We start from the raw sequence: 18,039 nt of genomic DNA on the forward strand, positions 1-18,039 counted from the left end.
TGTAATGATCTCCGCTACGATGTAAGTGTGTGTGGGGGGGGGGGGTCTAGCCGTGTGGGTCTTAGGGGTTAATTTAGGGGTCTTGTCAGATGGGTCTATGTAGGGTCTTTTCAGGTGGGTCATCTTTAGTAGGTCATCACCCCTCTCACCCCACCACCACTTACCTCCAGCGACACACCTGTCATCTGAGTCACGTGACACACGTCATATAGATTAATTAGGTCACCCTATCCGCCACGTGACGAGGACAACTCCGTATGTCACGGTGACCCCTAACGTGATGCAGGTCTGACGCCACGTCGTGAATTCAAAAGTAATAAGTGTCTACAGGGGTCTAACAAAGTGATACGTCATGACAGGGGTCTAACAAAGTGATACGTCATGACAGGGGTCTAACAAAGTGATACGTCATGACAGGGGTCTAACAAAGTGATACGTCATGACAGGGGTCTAACAAAGTGATACGTCATGACAGGGGTCTAACAAAGTGATACGTCATGACAGGGGTCTACAGGGGTCTAACAAAGTGATGCGTCATGACAGGGGTCTACAGGGGTCTAACAAAGTGATGCGTCATGACAGGGGTCTACAGGGGTCTAACAAAGTGATACGTCATGACAGGGGTCTAACAAAGTGATGCGTCATGACAGGGGTCTAACAAAGTGATACGTCATGACAGGGGTCTACAGGGGTCTAACAAAGTGATGCGTCATGACAGGGGTCTACAGGGGTCTAACAAAGTGATACGTCATGACAGGGGTCTACAGGGGTCTAACAAAGTGATGCGTCATGACAGGGGTCTAACAAAGTGATACGTCATGACAGGGGTCTAACAAAGTGATACGTCATGACAGGGGTCTAACAAAGTGATGCGTCATGACAGGGGTCTACAGGGGTCTAACAAAGTGATATGTCATGACAGGGGTCTAACAAAGTGATGCGTCATGACAGGGGTCTACAGGTGTCTAACAAAGTGATACGTCATGACAGGGGTCTAACAAAGTGATACGTCATGACAGGGGTCTAACAAAGTGATGCGTCATGACAGGGGTCTACAGGGGTCTAACAAAGTGATACGTCATGACAGGGGTCTAACAAAGTGATGCGTCATGACAGGGGTCTAACAAAGTGATACGTCATGACACGGGTCTAACAAAGTGATACGTCATGACAGGGGTCTAACAAAGTGATGCGTCATGACAGGGGTCTAACAAAGTGATACGTCATGACAGGGGTCTAACAAAGTGATACGTCATGACAGGGGTCTAACAAAGTGATGCGTCATGACAGGGGTCTACAGGGGTCTAACAAAGTGATACGTCATGACAGGGGTCTAACAAAGTGATGCGTCATGACAGGGGTCTACAGGGGTCTAACAAAGTGATATGTCATGACAGGGGTCTAACAAAGTGATGCGTCATGACAGGGGTCTACAGGTGTCTAACAAAGTGATACGTCATGACAGGGGTCTAACAAAGTGATGCGTCATGACAGGGGTCTACAGGGGTCTAACAAAGTGATATGTCATGACAAGGGTCTACAGGGGTCTAACAAAGTGATACGTCATGACAGGGGTCTAACAAAGTGATGCGTCATGACAGGGGTCTACAGGGGTCAAACAAAGTGATATGTCATGACAGGGGTCTACAGGGGTCTAACAAAGTGATACGTCATGACAGGGGTCTAACAAAGTGATGCGTCATGACAGGGGTCTACAGGTGTCTAACAAAGTGATGCGTCATGACAGGGGTCTAACAAAGTGATACGTCATGACAGGGGTCTACAGGGGTCTAACAAAGTGATGCGTCATGACAGGGGTCTACAGGGGTCTAACAAAGTGATGCGTCATGACAGGGGTCTACAGGGGTCTAACAAAGTGATGCGTCATGACAGGGGTCTAACAAAGTGATATGTCATGACAGGGGTCTACAGGGGTCTAACAAAGTGATATGTCATGACAGGGGTCTAACAAAGTGATGCGTCATGACAGGGGTCTACAGGTGTCTAACAAAGTGATGCGTCATGACAGGGGTCTACAGGGGTCTAACAAAGTGATGCGTCATGACAGGGGTCTAACAAAGTGATGCGTCATGACACGGGTCTACAGGGGTCTAACAAAGTGATGCGTCATGACAGGGGTCTACAGGGGTCTAACAAAGTGATATGTCATGACAGGGGTCTACAGGGGTCTAACAAAGTGATGCGTCATGACAGGGGTCTAACAAAGTGATGCGTCATGACAGGGGTCTACAGGGGTCTAACAAAGTGATGCGTCATGACAGGGGTCTACAGGGGTCTAACAAAGTGATACGTCATGACAGGGGTCTACAGGGGTCTAACAAAGTGATGCGTCATGACAGGGTTTATGAGAGGGGGGTGAAGAAAATGTGATGTAGCTTTAATTTCATTTTTTTTTCAGAAGAGGAGAAGGAAATGTCCCGTTTATTAAAGGTTAATGTAGGAGTTAGTCATGTATTAAAGGGGGTCAGTCATGTATGAAAGGGGGTCGGTCATGTATGAAAGGGGGTCAGTCATGGATGAAAGGGGGTCAGTCATGGATGAAAGGGGGTCAGTCATGGTTGAAAGGGGGTCAGTCATGGATGAAAGTGGGTCAGTCATGTATGAAAGGGGGTCAGTCATGGATGAAAGGGGGTCAGTCATGTATGAAAGGGGGTCAGTCATGGATGAAAGGGGGTCAGTCTTGGATGAAAGGGGGTCAGTCATGTATGAAAGGGGGTCAGTCATGGATGAAAGGGGGTCAGTCATGTATGAAAGGGGGTCAATAATGAATGAAAAGGGCTCTTGGGTTGGTAAAACCAGGATGTTAGGATGTTCAACACATGATGTTACTTGTCTTAGCCCCGGAGTACTCGATTACAAAATTCCGACGCGCCGGCTAATGAAGTTACAATATCGATATTCGTTCATCATGTGTATGCGAATGAGGTAGGAACTAGCGGCAATGACGTCAGGATTTATTAGAATACTGCACGCGACTGCACAAAACATTTACCACATATCTTACCATCAAAAATATGGCGAACAACTTGCATCAGATTTTTAGTGTCTTTGAGAACAATTTGTTCACACACCCCACTCCCCCCCCCTCCTGTTTGGCAGGTGGACACAGGTGGACACAGGTGGACACATGTGGACACAGGTGGACCTCCACCTGCCGTCAGATCTGCGCCATCTTTGAAAAACCTGTCCCGGAAGTTGATTATAAATCAAATCGTGACAGTATCGATATCTTATCTATTTAAAATTAAAATAGCGGGCGATTACATGTTTCAAGGATTGGCTAGATAAGGCTGCCGGCTAGTTGAGGCTATCTGCCGGCTAGTTGAGGTGTCTGCCGGCTAGTTGAGGCTATCTGCCGGCTAGTTGAGGTGTCTGCCGGCTAGTTGAGGCTATCTGCCGGCTAGTTGAGGCTATCTGCCGGCTAGTTGAGGTGTCTGCCGGCTAGTTGAGGTGTCTGCCGGCTAGTTGAGGTGTCTGCCGGCTAGTTGAGGTGTCTGCCGGCTAGTTGAGGTGTCTGCCGTTGATCTAATGTGTAGATGTTTCAGTGGAGGTAAACCACTTAACGTCTCAAATGATACCAAAATAGAACTAGATAGATAAAAAAATGTTTATCCTAATCACGGGAAATCTTTTTTTTCTCGACGTTCTGGAGAACTAATCTTTAGTTCGACATCTGGTCACGCTCGCTTAGTACACTGTACCCAGTACACTGTACACTGTACACTGTACCCAGAACCCAGTACATTATACCCAGAACCCAGTCCACTGTACCCAGTACACTGTACCCAGTACACTGTACCCAGTACACTGTACCCAGTACACTGTACCCAGTACACTGTACCCAGTACACTGTACCCAGTACACTGTACCACGTATAGTTTATCTAGTGTTATGTGTTTTTGTTGAATCAGGGGATTCATCATAACGCCATTACACGTTTCCGAAATCATCATAACGCCATTACACCGAATAATCTGAAGATGTTTAAAACATTAAGGTCGCTACCCGCTTTAAACATGTCTGTTACCAATTGATGATAGTGTTAAAGGAGTTGGTCAGTGGCGTGTGTAACGGTCAGACGTGTTAGGAAGCTGTTGTAGTTGGCTATTGTTAGCTGTTGTAGTTGGCAATTGTTAGCTGTTGTAGTTGGCTATTGTTAGCTGTTGTAGTTAGCTATTGTTAGGAAGCTGTTGTAGTTAGCTATTGTTAGGAAGCTGTTGTAGTTAGCTATTGTTAGGATGCTGTTGTAGTTGGCTATTGCTAGGATGCTGTTGTATTTGGCTATTGTTAGCTGTTGTAGTTAGCTTTTGCTAGGATGCTGTTGTAGTTGGCTATTGCTAGGATGCTGTTGTAGTTGGAGATTGTTAGGAGTCAGTTGAGTTGAACTGGAGATTAGGTACATAGGAATAAAGTATAGAAGATTGGGAGATGGGTTTGTGTTGGAATAAAGTATAGATGGCTAGATTTCACATTGTCCTTGGCTAGATGTCACATTGTCCTTGGCTAGATGTCACATTGTCTCGGTCTAGATGTCACATTGTCTCGGGCTAGATGTCACATTGTCCCGGGCTACGTACGATCCAGAAAATGTGATACCCGGAAGAAGAATATATTACGGTATAGATTACGGTGTACAATATATTTATATTAAAACCTTGGCAGGACAGTCAGGATAATTAGTTGACCTAAGCCCACTTTATATGAAGGTCAGGATAATTAGTTGACCTAAGCCCACTTTATATGAAGGTCAGGATAATTAGTTGACCTAAGCCCACTTTATATGAAGGTCAGGATAATTAGTTGACGTAAGCCCACTTTATATGAAGGTCAGGATAATTAGTTGACCTAAGCCCACTTTATATGAAGGTCAGGATAATTAGTTGACCTAAGCCCACTTTATATGAAGGTCAGGATAATTAGTTGACCTAAGCCCACTTTATATGAAGGTCAGGATAATTAGTTGACGTAAGCCCACTTTATATGAAGGTCAGGATAATTAGTTGACCTAAGCCCACTTTATATGAAGGTCAGGATAATTAGTTGACCTAAGCCCACTTTATATGAAGGTAAGGATAATTAGTTGACCTATCTTGCCAAAACCATTATGTATTCTGTCTATTGTGTACCATGTTCCATCAAGTAATGGGTGTAGGGGAGGTGGGGGTAGAGAGTGAGGGGTAGAGAGTGGGGGGTAGGGGTGGGGGTAGAGAGTGGGGTGGGAAATGGATTAGCCATTGTTGAGGTTTACTGCACGGTGTGAGTGGGTTTCAATGTTAGCCAGCAGTTACGCCACGCCACACCACACCACACCACACCACACCACACCACACCACGCCACACCACGCCACACCACACCACACCACACCACGCCACACCACACCACACCACGCCACACCACACCACACCACGCCACGCCACACCACACCACACCACGCCACACCACGCCACACCACACCACACCACACCACACCACACCACACCACACCACGCCACACCACACCACACCACGCCACACCACGCCACACCACGCCACACCACACCACACCACGCCACACCACACCACACCACGCCACACCACACCACACCACGCCACACCACGCCACACCACACCACGCCACACCACACCACACCACGCCACGCCACACCACACCACACCACGCCACACCACGCCACACCACACCACACCACACCACGCCACACCACACCACACCACGCCACACCACACCACACCACGCCACACCACGCCACACCACACCACACCACACCACGCCACACCACACCACACCACGCCACACCACACCACACCACGCCACACCACACCACGCCACACCACGCCACACCACACCACACCACGCCACACCACACCACACCACGCCACACCACACCACACCACGCCACACCACGCCACACCACACCACGCCACACCACACCACACCACGCCACACCACACCACACCACACCACACCACACCACGCCACACCACACCACACCACGCCACACCACACCACACCACGCCACACCACACCACACCACGCCACACCACGCCACACCACACCACACCACACCACGCCACACCACACCACGCCACGCCACACCACACCACACCACGCCACACCACGCCACACCACACCACACCACACCACGCCACACCACACCACACCACGCCACACCACACCACACCACGCCACGCCACACCACACCACACCACGCCACACCACGCCACACCACACCACACCACGCCACACCACACCACACCACACCACACCACACCACGCCACACCACACCACACCACGCCACACCACGCCACACCACACCACACCACGCCACACCACACCACACCACGCCACACCACACCACACCACGCCACACCACACCACACCACGCCACGCCACACCACACCACACCACGCCACACCACGCCACACCACACCACACCACGCCACACCACACCACACCACACCACACCACACCACACCACGCCACACCACACCACACCACGCCACACCACGCCACACCACACCACGCCACACCACGCCACACCACACCACACCACGCCACACCACACCACACCACGCCACGCCACACCACACCACACCACGCCACACCACGCCACACCACACCACGCCACACCACACCACACCACACCACACCACGCCACACCACACCACACCACGCCACACCACACCACACCACGCCACACCACGCCACACCACACCACACCACACCACGCCACACCACACCACGCCACACCACACCACACCACACCACGCCACACCACACCACGCCACACCACGCCACACCACACAACACCACACCACACCACGCCACACCACACCACGCCACACCACACCACACCACACCACACCACGCCACACCACACCACACCACGCCACACCACGCCACACCACACCACGCCACACCACACCACACCACACCACACCACACCACACCACACCACACCACGCCACACCACACCACACCACACCACACCACGCACACCACGCCACATCACACCACACCACGCCACACTACACCACGCCACACCACGCCACACCACACCACACCACGCCACACCACACCACACCACACCACACCACGCCACACCACACCACACCACACCACACCACGCCACACCACACCACACCACGCCACACCACACCACACCACACCACGCCACACCACGCCACATCACACCACACCACGCCACACTACACCACGCCACACCAACATAAACAGTGGGAGTTTTTAGGTGTTGAACGATTCCACTCCACTCTCTGGTTGTACGTTTTCATTTATTACATGACATATGGCTGTGATGTCACATGACATCTGGCTGTAATGTCACATGTCTTCTGGCTGTGATGTAATAAATAGGATCTTTCACACGCCATCTAAATATGCGCACGAAAATTAGCGTGAGTGAGTGCGTTTTTTTCTTTGTTCAAATTTTCCATTGCACATTTTGTTGTGGACCCGTGAAACCAGGTCCATGTGCGAGTATGTGTGATTGTAGGTGTGATTGTAGGTGTGATTGTAGGTGTGATTGTTGGTGTGATTGTTGGTGTGATTGTAGGTGTGATTGTAGGTGTGATTGTTGGTGTGATTGTAGGTGTATTTGTATGTTTGTTTGTATGTGTGTGTGTTTGTATGTGTGATTGTAGATGTGATTGTAGGTGTATTTGTATGTTTGTTTGTATGTGTGTGTTTGTAGGTGTGATTGTACGTGTATTTGTAGGTTTGTTTGTATGTGTTTATGTATGTGTGTTTGTAGGTGTGTTTGTATGTGTGAATGTAGGTGTGTATGTATGTGTGTTTGTATGTGTGTTTGTATGTGTGAATGTAGGTGTGTTTGTAGGTGTGCTTGTATGTGTGATTGTAGGTGTATTTGTAGGTGTGTTTGTAGGTGTGTTTGTATGTTTGTATGTAGGTGTGTTTGTAGGTGTGTTTGTAGGTGTGTTTGTATGTGTGATTATAGGTGTATTTGTAGGTGTGTTTGTAGGTGTATTTGTATCTATGATTGTAGGTGTATTTGTAGGTGTGTTTATAGGTGTGTTTGTATGTGTATGTGTAGGTGTGTTTGTAGGTATATTTGTATGTGTGTTTGTAGGTGTGTTTGTGTGTGTATTTGTAGGTGTGTTTGTATGTATGATTGTAGGTGTATTTGTAGGTGTGTTTGTAGGTGTATTTGTAGGTGTGTTTGCATGTGTGTTTGTATGTGTGTTTGTAGGTGTATTTGTAGGTGTTTTGGTAGGTGTGTTTGTAGATGTGTTTGTATGTGAATTTGTGTGTTTGAATGTGTATTTGTATGTCTGATTGTACGTGTGTTTGTAGGTGTATCTGTATGTGTATTTGTATGAGTATTTGTATGTGTGTTTGTAGGTGTGTTTGTAGGTGTGTTTGTAGGTGTGTTTGTATGTGTGTTTGTAGGTGTGTTTGTAGGTGTGATTGTAGCGGTGTTTGTAGCTGTGTTTGTAGTTGAATTTGTTTGTTTGTATTTAGGCTACTTGACGAGAGGACATAATTAGCTACACGTGCTAGGTGTATAGTTTCTCACCCCTGCTAGCTGCACGTTCACAAACGTGGTTGGTGGGTTGGCTTATCCATGAGTTGGTGGGTTGGCTTGTCACGTGGTTGGTGGGTTGGCTTGTAACATGGTTGGTGGGTTGGCTTGTAACGTGGTTGGTGGGTTGGCTTGTAACGTGGTTGGTAGGTTGGCTTGTAACGTGGTTGGTAGGTTGGCTTGTAACGTGGTTGGTAGGTTGGCTTGTAACGTGGTTGGTAGGTTGGCTTGTAACGTGGTTGGTGGGTTGGCTTGTAACATGGTTGGTGGGTTGGCTTATCCATGAGTTGGTGGGTTGGCTTGTAACGTGGTTGGTGGGTTGGCTGGTCCAGGAGTTGGTGGGTTTGCTTATCCAGGGGTTGTTAGGTTGGTTTGTCATGTGGGTGAGTGAGATGAAATGCCACGCGCTACTTAAAGTTTTCAAGTTCCACCACTTCTAATTAAAGCTCCACAAAAAAACTAATTGCCCCATGTTTAGGATATATTTTGAAAAGTAAGACCAATTTGACTAATTATAATTAATTAGATCGGACCTCTTACATGTCAGTTCAACGAGTGTAACAATTTTTTTAAAGGATTGGATGCAATAAATAATGTTGTCAAGTTTAAGTTCACCCCCCCACCCCCACCCCCCCCCCACCCCCCCCCCCCCCCCCACCCCCCGCCATACATCCCTACGCCACCTTCACTAAAAATTTGTTTTAAAGAATTGAAGAAAGCAAGTTTGTAAAGGTTTTTATATGTGTTATTTGTGTGATTCTTGCTCTAATTAGTTCGACTATATCGTCTGCTGTTTTTTCTTTGTTTAGTTCTGCCTTTGTGTTGTGTGGGGGGAGGGGCGTGAAATGGTGCTAATTACAATCTCATGGAGAGGCTAATTACAATCTCATGGAGAGGCTAATTACAATCTCATGGAGAGGCTAATTACAATCTCATGGAGAGGCTAATTACAATCTCATGGAGAGGCTAATTACAATCTCATGGAGAGGCTAATTACAATCTCATGGAGAGGCTAATTACAATCTCATGGAGAGGCTAATTACAATCTCATGGAGAGGCTAATTACAATCTCATGGAGAGGCTAATTACAATCTCATGGAGAGGCTAATTACAATCTCATGGAGAGGCTAATTACAATCTCATGGAGAGGCTAATTACAATCTGAATGAAAGCCTAGTTACAGTCGATATAAAATTTAGCCAAGCCTGTGCGAACCATTCCACCGACATGCTACACAGAAGAATGCAGGCTTAACCCAATTAGTGATATAATTATTTAATTTAAGAAACTCGGTGAGTGTGTGGGTGGGTGGGTGGGTGTGTGGGTGGGTGGGTGTGTGGGTGGGTGGGTGTGGCTGTTGTGTGGATGTGTGTGTGGATGTGTGTGTGGATGCGAGAGCCGTGTGTTTTAACGAGTCGAACAATAAATTCCTCGCCTCGATACGAGCTAAAAATAGATCGAGTTGTAGCCCTGCTACTGTCTCGGTGATTTCTGGTTGTTTGACGTGTTCAGTCGCGGCAGTCAGGGGGGGGGAGTAGGTGTGTACAGACAGCTGGACAACAGTAGGTGTGTACAGACAGACATGACTAGTGTATACAAGTGGTGTCTCTTGTTGTGTACAAGGAGAAATGTTATAAGGTCTGTCATGTGGGCCCTTTGTGTGGCAGTGTGGGCCATGTGTGTGGCTGTGTGTGGGCCGTGTGTGTGGGCCGTGTGTATGGCTGTGTGGGCCGTGTGTGTGGGCCGTGTGTATGGCTGTGTGGGCCGTGTGTGTGGGCCGTGTGTGTGGGCCGTGTGTGTGGGCCGTGTGTATGGCTGTGTGGGCCGTGTGTGTGGGCCGTGTGTGTGGGCCGTGTGTGTGGGCCGTGTGTGTGGGCCGTGTGTATGGCTGTGTGGGCCGTGTGTGTGGGCCGTGTGTGTGGGCCGTGTGTGTGGGCCGTGTGTGTGGGCCGTGTGTATGGCTGTGTGGGCCGTGTGTGTGGGCCGTGTGTGTGGGCCGTGTGTGTGGGCCGTGTGTGTGGGCCGTGTGTATGGCTGTGTGGGCCGTGTGTGTGGGCCGTGTGTGTGGGCCGTGTGTGTGGGCCGTGTGTGTGGGCCGTGTGTATGGCTGTGTGGGCCGTGTGTGTGGGCCGTGTGTATGGCTGTGTGGGCCGTGTGTGTGGGCCGTGTGTATGGCTGTGTGGGCCGTGTGTGTGGGCCGTGTGTGTGGGCCGTGTGTGTGGGCCGTGTGTGTGGGCCGTGTGTGTGGGCCGTGTGTATGGCTGTGTGGGCCGTGTGTGTGGGCCGTGTGTATGGCTGTGTGGGCCGTGTGTGTGGGCCGTGTGTATGGCTGTGTGGGCCGTGTGTGTGGGCCGTGTGTATGGCTGTTTGGGTCCAGATGTCAATTGTTGAGCACGATGAGCCTAAAATGGCCACACTTTGACGCGGCAACCCTGGAGGTATTATCACTGATCTGGCAACTTGCAGCCTCCAGTTTAAAACAAAACATTCTGATCATCTGGCGTGAGGGGGGGGGGGGTCATTGAGTGCTAACCGCTACCAGCCGGGCTCGAGACAGTATGTGTGAAGAGGGTCGCTTCAAGAGCCGGCAAGATTCAGTTAGCCTGGCCTGCCTGCTCTATAACTTATTGGTGTTACATCATGCCTACAGTTAGCCTTGCCTGCCTGCTCTATAACTTATTGGTGTTACATCATGCCTACAGTTAGCCTTGCCTGCCTGCTCTATAACTTATTGGTGTTACATCATGCCAACAGTTAGCCTTGCCTGCCTGCTCTATAACTTATTGGTGTTACATCATGCCTACAGTTAGCCTTGCCTGCCTGCTCTATAACTTATTGGTGTTACATCATGCCAACAGTTAGCCTTGCCTGCCTGCTCTATAACTTATTGGTGTTACATCATGCCTACAGTTAGCCGGCCCTGTAACGCTCTATAACTTATTGGTGTTACATCATGCCAACAGTTAGCCGGCCCTACAACGCTCTATAACTTATTGGTGTTACATCATGCCAACAGTTAGCCTTTCCTGCCTGCTCTATAACTTATTGGTGTTACATCATGCCTACAGTTAGCCTTGCCTGCCTGCTCTATAACTTATTGGTGTTACATCATGCCTACAGTTAGCCTTGCCTGCCTGCTCTATAACTTATTGGTGTTACATCATGCCTACAGTTAGCCTTGCCTGCCTACTCTATAACTTATTGGTGTTACATCATGCCTACAGTTAGCCTTGCCTGCCTGCTCTATAACTTATTGGTGTTACATCATGCCTACAGTTAGCCTTGCCTGCCTGCTCTATAACTTATTGGTGTTACATCATGCCTACAGTTAGCCTTGCCTGCCTGCTCTATAACTTATTGGTGTTACATCACGCCTACAGTTAGCCGGGCATGCTCTATAACTTATTGGTGTTACATCACGCCAACAGTTAGCCGGCCCTGTAATGCTCTATAACTTATTGGTGTTACATCACGCCAACAGTTAGCCGGGCCTGTAACGCTCTATAACTTATTGGTGTTACATCACGCCAACAGTTAGCCGGCCCTGTAATGCTCTATAACTTATTGGTGTTACATCACGCCAACAGTTAGCCGGGCCTGTAACGCTCTATAACTTATTGGTGTTACATCACGCCAACAGTTAGCCGGGCCTGTAACGCTCTATAACTTATTGGTGTTACATCATGCCAACAGTTAGCCTTGCCTGCATGCTCTATAACTTATTGGTGTTACATCATGCCAACAGTTAGCCTTGCCTGCATGCTCTATAACTTATTGGTGTTACATCATGCCAACAGTTAGCCGGGCCTGTAACGTTCTATAACTTATTGGTGTTACATCACGCCAACAGTTAGCCGGCCCTGTAACGCTCTATAACTTATTGGTGTTACATCATGCCAACAGTTAGCCTGGCCTCAACACTCTATAACTTATTGGTGTTACATCACGCCAACAGTTAGCCGGCCCTGTAACGCTCTATAACTTATTGGTGTTACATCATGCCAACAGTTAGCCTGGCCTCAACACTCTATAACTTATTGGTGTTACATCATGCCAACAGTTAGCCTTGCCTGCCTGCTCTATAACTTATTGGTGTTACATCATGCCAACAGTTAGCCGGGCCTGTAACGCTCTATAACTTATTGGTGTTACATCATGCCAACAGTTAGCCGGGCATGCTCTATAACTTATTGGTGTTACATCATGCCAACAGTTAGCCGGGCATGCTCTATAACTTATTGGTGTTACATCATGCCAACAGTTAGCCGGGCATGCTCTATAACTTATTGGTGTTACATCATGCCAACAGTTAGCCGGGCATGCTCTATAACTTATTGGTGTTACATCATGCCAACAGTTAGCCGGGCATGCTCTATAACTTATTGGTGTTACATCATGCCAACAGTTAGCCGGGCATGCTCTATAACTTATTGGTGTTACATCATGCCAACAGTTAGCCTTGCCTGCATGCTCTATAACTTATTGGTGTTACATCATGCCAACAGTCCACTAGGTGTGATGCTGTGGCTAACCGGCTGTTGTGATTTATCGGATGTTGACGTCACTCTGGTGCAGTGGCTTAGCTACCGTAAAGCTAGCGTAAGCAAGGCATAGGGGCCCAAGGCACACAGGGGCCCTTTCACCTCTTTAAAAAATGTAAACTTTTTCATTGGCAATTTAATAATTGTTGTTTTTTTTTTTTTTTGTTTTTTTTTTTGTTTTTTTTTTTTTTTTTTTATCTAATTTAAAAAAGAAAATGGAAATACAAATTCTGTTCTATTCTAGAAATAATTACAATTTCCAAAAAGGCCCCCAGTCATTTCTTACTGTACAGTGTTCAGTATGGGGAGACGGGTGAATAGGGTGTTGTCGCATTGTCGTGCTAGCCATAGAGAAAATTAGCCTATAAATGACCCTCGACTTTGTTGTGAGATTGTACATGTATCGCCTCACCTGACTGGGAAATTACCTACTGTTACGTCCGGGTTAGATTCGAATTCAAGAACGACTCGGGTTAACGTTCGATACGTTTATTAGGTCTCACATATCACATTACAACATAGCCCTCGACCTAACCCTGCCAACTAACTAACCCCTGACAACCATTCACTCCAGCTTTTATACCGCATTCGACCTTGGGATAACAATACACAAACACACCGGGGTTAACAATATTCTAGGGTAAACTCAACTCACACACTCACTCTCCCCTAAATCTAGATCATTCTATCCTATTCTAGTCTAACCTACAACTGACCCGTAACACCTACACCTCTCTCCTGTCTGCCCTCCCTGAAATTCCATCCATAATAACAAATGAGCCATTTTTTTAAAAAAAAATAACAACCATGAACAGTTTTTTCACAACAAGTTTAGTCTAACATTTGTCAATTTTTTTTCTACTTTAATGAAATTGTTTTGTTGATCTAATTTATCTTGAATTAATATGACGCTACTAAAATTATAAGTTTTTGGTTTTCAACCAATCGCCAAGAAAGTTGGTGAAGTAGTTGAGAATACAACATGGCAGTGTTTTTTCCCCAAACATTTTCCTAGAAAGGTGCCTGAAAGAAACTGAACGTTGGGAAGGATTCTGGCATTACATTTTTATTTTATTTCGGATGGCGGGGCCCTAGCAGTAAGGCCGCGGCTATCTTAGCATCTGGGGTCCGTTGATTGGTTGTCCGATGCAGCGGGTCAGCGTTACTACTTCATTTTCGGGCAAATTGCACAGGCGCATCAGCCGCGCCCCAGCGGTAGTATAACCCGGGCTCCCCCATGAACACTACGGTTCCCCCAGCGCATCAGCAGTAGTAAAGTTTGGGCGCCCCGAGATAGCCAGCGGCTACCTGAGTGTAAGGGATCTGTTGATTGCGCATCATACTACTTATTCAACGATCAAACTACAACAGGGGCCTCTACGTTAGATGATTTAAATCGAACCAGGGGTTCCATCCGGCTACCTACGGTAGTGTAACCAGTAACCCCTGCGACGTCTGTAGGCGGTCGCTGAATGTTAATCAACCAATGATTAACGTGCACTCAATGCTTTCATACATCCCGCCCAAGGGCGTCTGAGCGGTAGTGTGGACAAACCCGCGCCCCAGCAACAAAGATCCGGACAAAAAATGGCAGTGGCGGAAGGGTGAACTAGTTACGTAAACATATTCTTTAACATTCCACGGTGATCTCGAAGGAATTTTTTTTATATATGATGGAATGTTTAAATGTCATTATTTGCTCATTGTGATGCAGTTAATTTGTTATGAAGCAAATTATAGACATGCCCATTGGGTCAGTAACTTGGCCATCCTAAGGAGAGAACATACAGGAGCAGCTAAAATGGATCTTTTGTTATTATAGCAGGATATAACATAGTTTTGACAATAAATTTTACGATGTTTTGTCATGATGTCATCCCATGTGAACCGCACATCTGTCCCACCTTGTGACGCTACTGTGTTTAGTTATTTAGAACAAAAAGTAGTTGTAAGCCTGTTACATTTTACAAAACTATGGGTTTGTAGTCCTACGTAATAATATAGTATAAATACACAACCAGGAAGTATAAACTACATAATGTACGCAATATTTATATTTTTGTAAACCCTCCATCTTAAGTAACATTTTATTCCTTCGTTTAACTCTATTGTAGCCTAACGGCTAACAAAGGGGCCCATTGATAATTTTTGCTTAGGGGCCCGAAAATCCTAGCTACGCCACTGCTCAGGTGTGCTTGTGTTGAGGTCACTCAGGTGTGCATGTGTTGAGGTCACTCAGGTGAGCTGCCCGAACTGACGGTCACATTTGAAAGAATTTATTTCACGGTTGAGCGAGTTTACCGACGGTAAAAAAAATAGTTTAGAAAATGTGGTACACTTCATAGCAGACGATCATAGCAAGCGATCAGAGCAGACGATCATAGCAAGCGATCAGAGCAGACGATCATAGCAGACGGTCGTTAAGTTGTTGGGTTAATGCAGGACAAGCGATTCATTAAATTTTTACACAAACGATGCCAATAGTGGGAGTCGACGTAAATGATCGGATGTTTGAACTAAACAAGTCAAACAATTCATCAAATATCATAAAGTCTAGAGGTCACTGGGTTGTACTGTGCAGCGGGTTGGTCAGATAGCGGGTTGTCCCGTCTCCGCTGTCGATGCTCTCCCTTTCTTCGATACACTGTAGAGAACGCGTTTTGCTATTTTTAGCCCCCAGCTGTAGCGCGTGGTTTATTTACGCGTTCCCTCCTGGAGTGGCGTCGTGGTAGTGTGATACATGGGTCGGTGTCGGTGTACGCTTTACGCTCATTCAGACAGATCGGAGTTTATCCTGCAGTTTAATTCAGGCGGATTAGCGTTTATCCTGTAGTTTAATTCAGGCGGATTAGCGTTTATCCTGTAGTTTAATTCAGGCGGATTAGCGTTTATCCTGTAGTTTAATTCAGACGGGTAAGCGTTAATCCTGTACTTAAATGCAGACAGATTAGCGTTTATCCTGTAATAGCAGTGGATTATAGAGCTACCAACATGTAAGTCTTTTATTTCATCCTCTGCACTTATGTGGTCAGCCGTAGCGCACATTTTGACATTTGAAAGGGGGGTGGGGGGGGGGGGGTTCTAGGGGCAGCGAACATGCTATTCTAAACTTAAAACTGCTAGGGTTATTTTTTACAAAATAATAGTTTCTATTCTGTGCCTTATTTTAGTAATTGGTGTAAATACTGTAAATAATATTTTACAATATCGTGAAAGGTTTTACTAATAGGCTAAAATATTAGCTGAGAATTGTGTTGTATCCGTGAATGTGGGGAAAATTTTAGTCATGGATGGGAAATAGACATTTTGGTCATGGATGGGGAAATAGACATTTTGGTCATGGATGGGGAAATAGACATTTTGGTCATGGATGGGGAAATAGACATTTTGGTCATGGATAGGGAAATAGACATTTTGGTCATGGATGGGGAAATAGACATTTTGGTCATGGATGGGGAAATAGACATTTTGGTCATGGATGGGGAAATAGACATTTTGGTCATGGATGGGGAAATAGACATTTTGGTCATGGATGGGGAAATAGACATTTTGGTCATGGATGGGGAAATAGACATTTTGGTCATGGATGGGGAAATAGACATTTTGGTCATGGATGGGGAAATAGACATTTTGGTCATGGATGGGGAAATAGACATTTTGGTCATGGATGGGGAAATAGACATTTTGGTCATGGATGGGGAAATAGACATTTTGGTCATGGATGGGGAAATAGACATTTTGGTCATGGATGGGGAAATAGACATTTTGGTCATGGATGGGGAAATAGACATTTTGGTCATGGATGGGGAAATAGACATTTTGGTCATGGATGGGGAAATAGACATTTTGGTCATGGATGGGGAAATAGACATTTTGGTCATGGATGGGGAAATAGACATTTTGGTCATGGATGGGGAAATAGACATTTTGGTCATGGATGGGGAAATAGACATTTTGGTCATGGATGGGGAAATAGACATTTTGGTCATGGATGGGGAAATAGACATTTTGGTCATGGATGGGGAAATAGACATTTTGGTCATGGATGGGGAAATAGACATTTTGGTCATGGATGGGGAAATAGACATTTTGGTCATGGATGGGGAAATAGACATTTTGGTCATGGATGGGGAAATAGACATTTTGGTCATGGATGGGGAAATAGACATTTTGGTCATGGATGGGGAAATAGACATTTTGGTCATGGATGGGGAAATAGACATTTTGGTCATGGATGGGGAAATAGACATTTTGGTCATGGATGGGGAAATAGACATTTTGGTCATGGATGGGAAATAGACATTTTGGTCATGGATGGGGAAATAGACATTTTGGTCATGGATGGGAAATAGACATTTTGGTCATGGATGGGGAAATAGACATTTTGGTCATGGATGGGGAAATAGACATTTTGGTCATGGATGGGAAATAGACATTTTGGTCATGGATGTGGAAATAGACATTTTGGTCATGGATGGGGAAATAGACATTTTGAAAAAAAAAGTTGTATGTTAAGGAAGGAAAACAATTCGGTCTAGGGTTATTGGGGTTATAGGTTAGATCTCCAGCTTTACTACATTTGTCACACTGTCACATTTGTCACACAGTCACATTTGTCACACAGTCACATTTGTCACACAGTCACATTTGTCACACAGTCACATTTGTCACACAGTCACATTTGTTACACAGTCACATTTGTCACACAGTCACATTTTTCACACAGTCACATTTGTCACACAGTCACATTTGTCACACTGTCACATTTGTCACACAGTCACATTTGTCACACCGTCACATTTGTTACACAGTCACATTTGTCACACAGTCACATTTTTCACACAGTCACATTTGTCACACAGTCACATTTGTCACACTGTCACATTTGTCACACAGTCACATTTTTCACACAGTCAC

The 18,039-nt window shown here is 46.5% G+C and overlaps 1 protein-coding gene across 2 annotated transcripts in view; it reads left to right on the forward strand.

The window, feature by feature from the left end:
- Positions 1-18,039, forward strand: part of LOC131941401 (FMRFamide receptor-like) — a 99,892-nt gene that overhangs the window by 54,825 nt on the left and 27,028 nt on the right. Inside the window, exon 1 of one of the 2 annotated variants that reach the window (XM_059300652.1) lies at positions 16,079-16,115. The exons of the other annotated variant lie outside the window; for it this stretch is intronic. The gene's annotated coding sequence lies outside the window, so the exon portion shown is untranslated. Of the gene's footprint in view, positions 1-16,078; positions 16,116-18,039 lie in introns of those variants that run through there. 2 annotated transcript variants of the gene reach the window in all.

This window comes from Physella acuta, unplaced genomic scaffold (assembly GCF_028476545.2).
Source record: "Physella acuta isolate Inbredline_101_S28 unplaced genomic scaffold, ASM2847654v3 ptg000360l, whole genome shotgun sequence".
Lineage (NCBI taxonomy): Eukaryota > Metazoa > Mollusca > Gastropoda > Physidae > Physella > Physella acuta.